The sequence below is a fragment of the Chrysochloris asiatica genome, unplaced genomic scaffold, assembly GCF_000296735.1.
Source record: "Chrysochloris asiatica unplaced genomic scaffold, ChrAsi1.0 scaffold00063, whole genome shotgun sequence".
NCBI lineage: Eukaryota > Metazoa > Chordata > Mammalia > Afrosoricida > Chrysochloridae > Chrysochloris > Chrysochloris asiatica.
In genome coordinates this window covers 1,584,837-1,594,908 of record NW_006408581.1, presented here as the reverse complement: position 1 = coordinate 1,594,908, position 10,072 = coordinate 1,584,837, and the positions used below count along the sequence as shown (strand labels likewise).

At 38.9% G+C, this 10,072-nt stretch overlaps 1 pseudogene; it reads left to right on the top strand.

Moving 5' to 3' along the window:
* The first annotated feature begins 506 nt into the window (after positions 1–506).
* LOC102838350 lies at positions 507–1,566 on the top strand (annotated as a pseudogene).
* The last annotated feature ends 8,506 nt before the right edge of the window (positions 1,567–10,072 follow it).

Here is a 10,072-nt window from a genome sequence, read left to right as displayed (position 1 = left end):
TTGCTGAGTCAGAACCGACTGCAGAGACTTAACAACAACATAAACTTTTGTCAGTACTATAAAAAAAAAAACGTAAAGCATATAACACAGAGCCTAGAACTCACAATGTTAAAAATCTACATCATGATTATAGAAAAAAGAGTTAATGTTAACAATTATTGTTATTTATATTATTATTATCAGTGATATAAACTATCTGTTTTGGGTATTGTATAACAATAATAAAGCTTGGAAAGGATATTGTTGCCATAAAAAAAAAAAAATCACAAAAAATACATTTAAGAAAATTCTTAAGTTCTGTGTAACTGTCTGTGGGGTAAGGCCCGCAGGCTGCTGGTTGGGCAAGCAATGGTGAGGGTGGTGGTGGTGGTTTGAGACAGGGCAGCGGGCCATAGAGGCGAAGGTTCCTGGAGACCAGGGCTAGGAGGGGCCTAGGAGACTCAGGCGGGGATGGTCTCCCAAGGCTTCTTCTGGCTCCCCCTGAGGGGCTGCAATTGCTCAGGGCCATGGTTCCCTTCCTGCTGCAACAACATCCCCAGCACTGGTACAGGGGGTGGCCGCACAGCCAGAGTCATGATATATGACCCCAGAAAAGTCAGTATGTAGGCCTCAGCCACCTCAAGTCTAATGCACATACTCTGCAGACACCATCCTCAGCTCCCACCTTTTAGGTCAGCGGCCAGGTGATACTGATACGGCCACCCCGATCCCACTGTCTTTGCAAGAGTTGGAAGGCAAGCAAGTCAGCTCCTGTACTCAGAAGCTATTGGCACACACCACCAAAAAGGGATCACAAAGTAGAAGCAACAGCTGCAGAGAGTCACAGTGGATAGGAGAAGGAGCAGAGCTTCCTACTCGAAGGGGACCAGGCTGTACAGGGAACTGAGAGCATCTCCTCCCAGCTTTCCTTTAGGATCCATTGTTCTTCTAGTTAGTCCCTGCTTACACAGAAGTATGGAAGAGCTCAGACAAGAACTAGAGGAGGTGTTTGTGAAGGATCAGATTGAAGAGGAGCTGCTGAGGATCCTCAAAATCCCTGATGGGCATTCTAACCCATACCCAGAGTAACAACTAAGATCACTCCCTCCTTCCCCTGGAGCCTGGCAACCTTGTCAGCTCTCCATCCATGGCCCTGGCATCCCCTCAGCCATCTGGGGATGATGTGGAGGAGTTAGCACCCATCTCCAATGATAAAGTCTCCTCTCTAGGTCTTTCTGGAAGAGGGCAGCCCATTTCCAGTTCTTGCCTTTGCCACCTCCTATCAGGACAATCACAACTATGTCTTCAAACGGGATCCCCTAGAAGGCTGTGAGACAGTGCAGGTGTTTGAAGAGGCCTCCACCCCAGGCCCTGATCTGACCTTCCAGACTTCTTTTCCTGACAAGAACAAAGCCCATTTTAACCCTACCGGCTCAGCCTTCTGCCCTGTGAACTTGATGAAGCCCCCTCTTCACCACCATGGATTTAATCTTCCTTAATTGCCTTTTAAGCCCAGGTTCTACCCACCCTCAGACGAGCCCCAGGCCACCTCCTCTGAAGGATCTAAAGGAAATTGGTCCTTCCTAATATGAGGGGATCTATTGTAAGGTGGAGGGTCAGAGAAAAAGAGGAAGACCGCCCAATGAGATGGATTGGTCAAGTGACATCGATGAACTCAAGCGTGGCAACAGTAGTGTGGTTGGCTCAGGATCGGGCAGTATTTAGTTCTGCTGTGCATAATTTCGCTACAAATCGGTACAGACTCCATGACACCTAAAAACAACAACAAAAAATTGTCTCCACTAGCAGCTGAGCAGCTCACTACTCTCAATAGAAAACTCATCCAGAAAATCTTGTATGGTTCCTCCACTCCTATGTGTGTGTCCAGTGACTGTACATGAGGTCCTTGTCTTGTTATAGAGCAAGCTGGCATGATTGAAGGAGAGGGGATGCCACACACACAGAAGAGGAGACCAGAATATAGATAACCCATCCTCAGCTCCAACCCTACAGTTCCCTCTCACTGGAGGTGTTTACCAAAGCAGCCCTAAAGGGTCCTAGCACTGGACCAGTTCAGCTGCTGGCAGAGCAGAGAACCAAAGTTTTCTCAAGTGACATTTTTGTCTTGCTGTCAACTTGACTAAAGGTTGTCTTAAGCAGCAGCTCGACCTGCCCAGACCAGGTGGTTGGTGGGGGAGAGGAAGAGCTGGTGTTCCTCGAGGTGGCAAGTAGTGACTCTATACCTTCCACCAGTCCTAGGTCTGGGTAGGATTAGAAAAATGTCTATTTTTCTTTTATTGATTTGGAAACTATTTTCTTCCACAGACACTATTTTTTGCAACTTGAAAAAAAAAATTGGATAAAGTTAATGTTCGAGTTTTCTTATCCTGTGTTTAAAGAGTTTTTGTTTTTTTGTGTGTATTTTTTGTTGTTGTTGTTTTGTTTTGCAGGTCTTGGTGCTAATAGACCACATAGATTGGTATTCCCAGAAAAAAAAAAAAGTCAGAAATTATATATTTCTAATTTTTTATAATGAAATAGATGTAGATTTCTCTAGAAGCTTTGTCTAAGTGTGTATTGAACCTATTTCGTTTCTACTGGGAGCATAAACACATTCTCCTATTTAAGTTGAATTATTAAGCAATATGGTTTCATATATATAGTAGGATTCTCCTTTTTTTTTTTTTTTTCTTGACATTCTCTAAGCATTAATAAAGGGTTGTCTTGACATGACACTAATATGAGATTTGCTAAATTATTCTCCTATGAGTGTTTTTATGATAAACCATCTTCTATCTGTTATTGCAGATGAAATGTATATAGTTCCCAATTCAACACTTTACAGTAAAGGTCAGATATTTAATGAAGTTTCTAGTAAAATTGTGCACTGGGGTATTTTCAGTGGGGTATTTTGTGGGTAATGAGAGAAACTGTTAGATTAGAGGAATAAAAAGTTACAGCCTGACTTGAAAAGTTATTGAGATTAGATAAAACATTAGAGATAGGGCCAATAATATTAGTGTAGTATGAAGATAAGTAAAAAGAGTAATGTTGCAAGAGTTCAAGTTCATATATACATGGGCTTATTAAAAATAATACATGCTTGACCATGTCTCTGTGCATAAGTAGTTTCTTTTAGAAAGATCAGCACAAGGATGATCCCTATGTTGGAGGTTAAAGATCTCCCAAGTGCTCCACTTTTCCAACATGTTATACCATTGCATAGTCCTTGATATCAATCCCCACTCCTCTTTTCCCTCAAGTCCCAGGATTCTGCAACATGCTGCATTTCACGTAACTCACAATTGTCAAAAAAAAAAAAAAAAAAAATGGCTCACCCAATTGTGGAAGCTGGTAAATCCCAAACTCGTAGTTCAGAGACAAGTCTGGAGGAGTCTTCTCACCTACATAGTTTCAGGAGAAGATAAACCCAAATTGGTAAATCAGATGACAGGTTGTTGGTGCACCAGGCCATAGGAGCTGGTGAAATAAGTCAGGAGATGAGCTGAAAGTCACACAATGTGAAGGTTAGACATAATGAGCCAGATGCAAGATCCAGAGCAAGAGATCATGAACTTGTTCAAAAACAGTCTTATCAGTTGGCGTCAGACCATGACCACAGGGAAACTAAGGGTGGTGAATTGAATCACACCCTCTAGTAAGGTGGGAGCTTCCTTAGTCCTCAGTTCCACTCTAGTCTTTACATCTTAACCCACTTCAATTTTTACTCCTTAGCAACTCATTTCAAAATGGATCCATAATCACAGGTAGAGAGGTTAGAATTTATAATATATCACAAAATGGATACATTTAGCTAGAAGGATCGTAATAATTAGCTGCCCTGAGGGCCACCCCCAGGCTTTTCTAATCATTTTCTCTTTCATACTTGAAGGTACTGACTTCCCATTACCAATCATTTATTAGTCCAAACTAGTCATTAACAATTTGTTCCTCACTATGATAAAAGGTTTTTAGGGTAAGGTTACTCAGATATGAGCCATTCAGGTCAGCTGTTTGTCCATCAGATCTGGTTAGCTTCTCCAAAAATTTGTCTCATTTTCACCCTTCTTGGTTTTTACTGAGAGATTATCCCTTTCTCTCGAAGTATTGGCATAATGTTAGATTTTTCTCCACTGTATAGCCCATTTATTCATTCCTTTAACTTCAACTGTTATTTCTCCTTACTTCCATTTATCATTTTTCACCAAAACTTTTCCACCTTGGGATGAGATATCAAGTTAGTTGCTGTGTTAGTCCATAGCAAGGCCATCTAGCAAGTGCTTTCTCCTCAGTCCACTCCAATTCATATTGAGCAGTGTTACCTAAATGCAAGACTATTGGACTAATTTGACCACTAGGAATATGGTACTATTCACCGCCAATCCCAATTTTGCCAGATGGCAGGAAGGAACTATCCATCTCATCAGCCCTTGGGAATTCTGGCATACAGTGTTTTGCTGAGGGATCACCTCTACTTCTGATACTGAGGGCTGCATTCCTGGGCCTGGGCCTATAGTATCTGGCAGGAGAAAAGCAATTTCAGGTGATGTGGGGAAGAACTGTGCAGTAGCACCAGCATCCTACCCCACTCCCTCTTCCCCAGATCCCCCCAAGAAGCACAGGAATTTATCCAATGATGACCCTCCCTTTGCCCCTTTCTTATCTGCCTCATGTTGAGTGTGAGCACATTCATGAAGGCATGTGAGTCAGCTCTTCATATCTTTATTGTCACCTGATTTAGATAACAAATGTTTCAATTGCCCATTCCAATTGAAACCATTATTGTGAGGCTGGTATACAATGTGGTATGCCTGCTCAATATGATATTTCTTGGCCTGTTGTACCCTATGGGTTTAAAATGTATTCCTTAATCTGAGGAAAAATAACTTGATGTACAAAATCGCTACAATATCTTTTGTTCTAATCCAATAATGAGATTTTTGAAATCTGTACCTCTTACAGAATATGCAAAGCCCAGTCCAGAGTAAGTATCTATTTGTGTGATGACAATTTCATAGCCACTTGATGCCACTGGTACCACTGGTCCTATATAACCTACTTGCCAAATGTGTGCAGAGTCTTCCCATGTGGAATCTTCCCCTTTGCCATTTGTAACCTCTATCTTCTTGTTGGAAAACAGCAGTCTTTATTGGCACTTTGTACCTCAGAGAGTACAAAGGGGATGTGTCTAGATTCATCCCCTCTCTGTATTACTGCAATACCCCCATGTCCACTCACTTCATGGACCCAATTGACCACCTCAAGGGAGTGTACCAATGTGTCCACTAGCTGAGTCTAATTACCTTCAGACCCAGGAAGAGGGTTGTTCTGATGGGCATTGACATGTCCTACTCTAATGAACCCTTAAATTTTCCAGAGAGCTTTCCATACATTCTTGCGCCCATGGATTTCTCTTTAATAGTCCAGGTTTCTATTTGCCTGAACATATAGTCAGGCTGTTGTCACTGCCCATGAATCAGTAAAGTTATAAACAAATGGGCTTTCAACATTATCCAATTCTTCCACCACATCTAAGAACAGAGCATGCAGTTCAGCCCCTTAATCTGACCTGCTGTTACCTTCTTTAATCAGGGTCTTCCCATCTGGTCTTAATGCAGCAGATTTACACTTCAAAGTGTTGTCCATGTACCCTTGAACTGTTATCTGTGAATCAAACAGCCTTTTGCTGTTCTGCATAAACTTGTTAATAAGGCATTATCCATGTGACAATGATCTCCAGCAGCTTTTTAGGTGATTCCAAGGTAGGACCTATGTGAAAAGAGGCTACCTGATTGTGAATACAGTAGTTGTCTCCTGTATTAACACCATAGCTATATGAACCAATTCCATTTTAATTTGGGGCTGCTTTAAGCACGGATTTGCTATGCCAAAAAGAATACATACAAATAATTTCAAGAGGCGGCAAGGGATAAGAGCTTTTGGTTCTGAAGGAAGAACTCCAAGGTTTACTGAAGACATTGGCAAAAAACAAGATTCAAGTAGTTGACGGAATGAAAATTGAAATATTTCAACAACTAATGCATCACTGAAGGAACTCACATATCTATTTCAAGATATTTGGAAGACAGTTACCTGGCCAACTGATGAGAAAAGATTCATATTTGTGCTCAATCCATAAATAGGTGACCCAATGGAATACAGAAATAATTGGACACTGTCATTAATATCACATGAAAGTAAAATTTTACTAAAGATAATTTTAAAATGGGTACAGTAAATTAACAGGAAGCTGTCAGAGGTTTAGGCCGGATTCATTTGAGGTCTGCTAACATCATGTATATCTTGACTGAAAGCAGAGAATACCAGGAAGATGGTTATCTATGCTTTATTGACTGTACAACCACTTCTGACTATGTGGATATTGACAACCTAGGGATAACATTTCAAAGAATGGGTATTCTAGAACATCTAATTGTGGTTGTGAATAATCTGTACATAGACCAGGACACAGTCATTCGAACAAAATAAAGGAACAATGAATGGATTAAAAATCAGGAAAGATATGTGCCAGGGTTATATTCTTTCATAATACTTATTCAATCTGTATGCTGAGCATATAATCTGAGAAGTTGAGTTATATGAAGAAGAACATCGCATCACGACTGGAGGAAGACTCATTAATTACCTATGATATGCAGATGATACAACCTTGCTTGTTGTAAGCGACGAGGACTTAATATACTGACTGATGAAGATCAAAGACCATAGACTTCAGTATAGTTTGCACCTCAGTGTAAAAAAATAAAAAATCCTCACAAGCAGAACAGTAAATAACATCATCATAAATGGAGAAAAGAATGAAGTTGTCAAAGTCTTCATTTTGCTTGATCCACTATCAACACTCGTAAAAGAAATGATCAGGAAATCAATTGATGTATTGCATCAGGCAAATCTGCTGCAAAAGACCTCTTTAAAGTGTTTGTAAGCCAAAATGTAAGTTTGAGGATTCAGGTGCACGTGACTCAAGCCATGAAATTTTTAATAGCCTTATATGCATGTGAAAGTTGAAAAATGAATAAGGAAGACCATAGAATTGATACATTTGAGTAATGGTACTGGAGAAGAATAATTAAAGTACCATGGGCTTCCAGAAGAGCATACAAATCTGTGTTGAATGAAGTACAGGAGAATGCTCCTTAGAAGCCAGGATGCCAAGACTTCGTTTCTCATACTTCAGACTATTATCAGGAGTCCCTTGAAAAGGATAATCATACTTGGTAGAGTGGAGTATCAGAGAGAACAACAAAGAGTTCCCAATGAGATGAATTCACAAAATGGCAGTAGTAATGATGGGCTTAAGTATAGAAGTTACTGTGAGAATGGTGCAGGACTGGGCAGTGTTTTGTTTTGTTGAACATAGTCAGAGTCAGAACTATTTCAAAGACACCTAACAACTACAAATAGCTTTTGCTTCTTGCTTAGGAGGCCAGATCCAAAACAATTTTCATAACCGACACATAGTCAAGATAAACTTTAGAATTATCCATATCCTCTCTGAAGTCATACAAGGGGACAGGGGGGAGAAGTCTCCTTTTTCTAAGGCAGGTGTATCTAATCTAGTGATTGATTATACACACATATATGTAGTATGCTAGCTAGGTAGTATAAGGTTACGAGTAGGGCTGCTAACCTCAAGGTCAGCAGTTTGAAACTACTAGTCATTCCATGGGAGAAAAAGGCTTTCTGCTCCCATAAAGATTTGCAGCCTCAGAAACCCTATGCAAGGTCACTATGAGTCCAAACTGATTCCATAACACACTACCAACCTCCTAACAGTCACATATACAGTCATCCAATTGTGTAACCATTACCTAAATGTCAACCAATCATTAAATTTTTATTGAAGTTCTTTGTATTTTCTTATTTTAAAAAAAGTTTTCTACTCCTTGGATCACTTAATCAAGAATCCCCTTGACCTTCTGATTTAAAATTTGCAAATTGCCTTGTCTCTTAATAAAAGTTCTTTAATTCTAACCATGCTCTACCATTTTGGGCTACACCAATATCACTATTACATCCTCTTTGAAATTCCTTATACAATATATAACTAACACTGAATAGTCTGGAGACAATATCTAACTAACACTAAATAGTATGGAGTCCTGGTGTGGCATTGTGGGTTAAGGCACTGGATTGCAAACTCGGTTTGACCACAGGTTGGTGGTTCAATCTCACTAGCCACTCCTTGGAAACCTTATACAGGATCGCTATGGGTCAAAACTGACTCAACGGCACATGGCAACAACAACAACATATTTAACGTGATGTCTTGGTGTGAAACTGTGAGTTAATGTGCTGGACTGCAAAGTTGGTTTGAACAGCAAGGTCTGCAGTTCAAGTTCACCATTGCTCCTTGGAAACCCTATACAGGGTTGTTGTGGGTGGAACTGGCTTGACTGTACTTAACAACAATAACAACAACATATCTAACTTATTTTTGGGGTTTTCTGGATAAAATAATTTAAAGAAGCTTCTTCAGAATAAATCAAATGGTGTTTTTGTGCACGTGTGTGAGAAAGAAAGAGACATAGAGCATGGGAGAAAGAGATGTATGATGAATACATGTAACCCACCCTGAAAACTAGATATTTGAGATAAACAGTCATTGTATTATAAAAGTGCAGATTTAATGCACATCTAAAAGTATGTGCATATGAGGGGCTTCAAAAGTTCAGATAAATTTCATTATCTTTTAATTCAATTTTTCCAAGAACTTTTTTGGAAACCTTTCATACTTTTAATTTTCAGAGATAATGAACACATGTGCAATAGAAAATGATGGAAATAGAGATTTGAAGTGTATGAATAAGTTTAAAATAGTTGATATATGATGGTGATTACTTCACCAGATAGAATTGGAGTGATGAAGAACTAAAGTTTTTTGTTGATTATGTCATACTGAAAATCATCTGTCTTAATAGAGTTTTCTAGACAGAAATCTGATAGCTTTGTTCTCTAGATTTGTATGAAGGAAAGGGGAACAAAGTATGAGAATTTAGGATTTTTGCAACAATCTTATAGAAAATAAGCAGAAAAGGATGGTCTCAAAGATAGAATAGGATCATTCCATTTGGTAGAGAGATACATTTAATGAATTAAGGCTTCTGATAAAAAAGATAGAGAGTTCATAGATACAGTAGTTGAACAAGTTGCTGAGTGGTGAGAAGGAGGTAGATACTAAATGGAATGATTGATTTTCTAGATGAAGCAGTTATAGATAATGAGAATATATGGGCATGGATATTGGATAATGATAGAGTACATTAGTCATTGAAAAGAAGTTCCTTGTCTGAAAATGTGTATTCATTAATAATTAATTCTCTTTATACATGGTTTTATTTTATTTATGAATATATTTCTGCTGAGTAAATATTTGAGATAGGATTTATTTTTTCACTTAGCAGGCAAGCTTTCCTTTTTTATTTTAATTGCTAATTTGTTCTTTTAATTTAAAGAATATCAGAAAACAGCTGTTGTTGTTAAGTCATCGAGGCACTTCCGACTCATAGTGACCCTATATAGTGTTTCAGAGGTGTGGCCGGGCATTTGAAATGCTGCCCTTACGGTTAGTAATTCAGTGTTTATCCTGCAGTGCGACACTAGAACTCCATTTGAAAGCGCATGGTATTCTAAACAAATGATCAATCTGATAGTTGTTTTTTGCTGTCTTTGAAAATATTGAAACAGATAAAGGTTGGAGAGTGTGAAAAAATACCTATTAAAATATGTGCATATAATAAGCATGACGTTATGCTCAATTAGTTGAAGTATTTGTGAAGTGTGTTTTGGATTTGCTCACTCTCAATTTGTGTAGGCTCATTGATCTTTACATTAATGGAAAGTTTTCTGATCTTTGTTTTAGTAACATGATTTCAGTTGCATTATTGTTCTATTTTAATATATCATTATCCATTTAAGTATAATCAAGTATAAAAATGAAGTAGAGGGGATAGTCTCTTCAACAGATGGTGCTGGCAGAACTGGAAAATGGTATGCAAAAGTCTGAAACAAGACCTTCACCTCACGCCGTATACAAAAACCAACTCAACATGGATTAAGGACCTAAATGTGA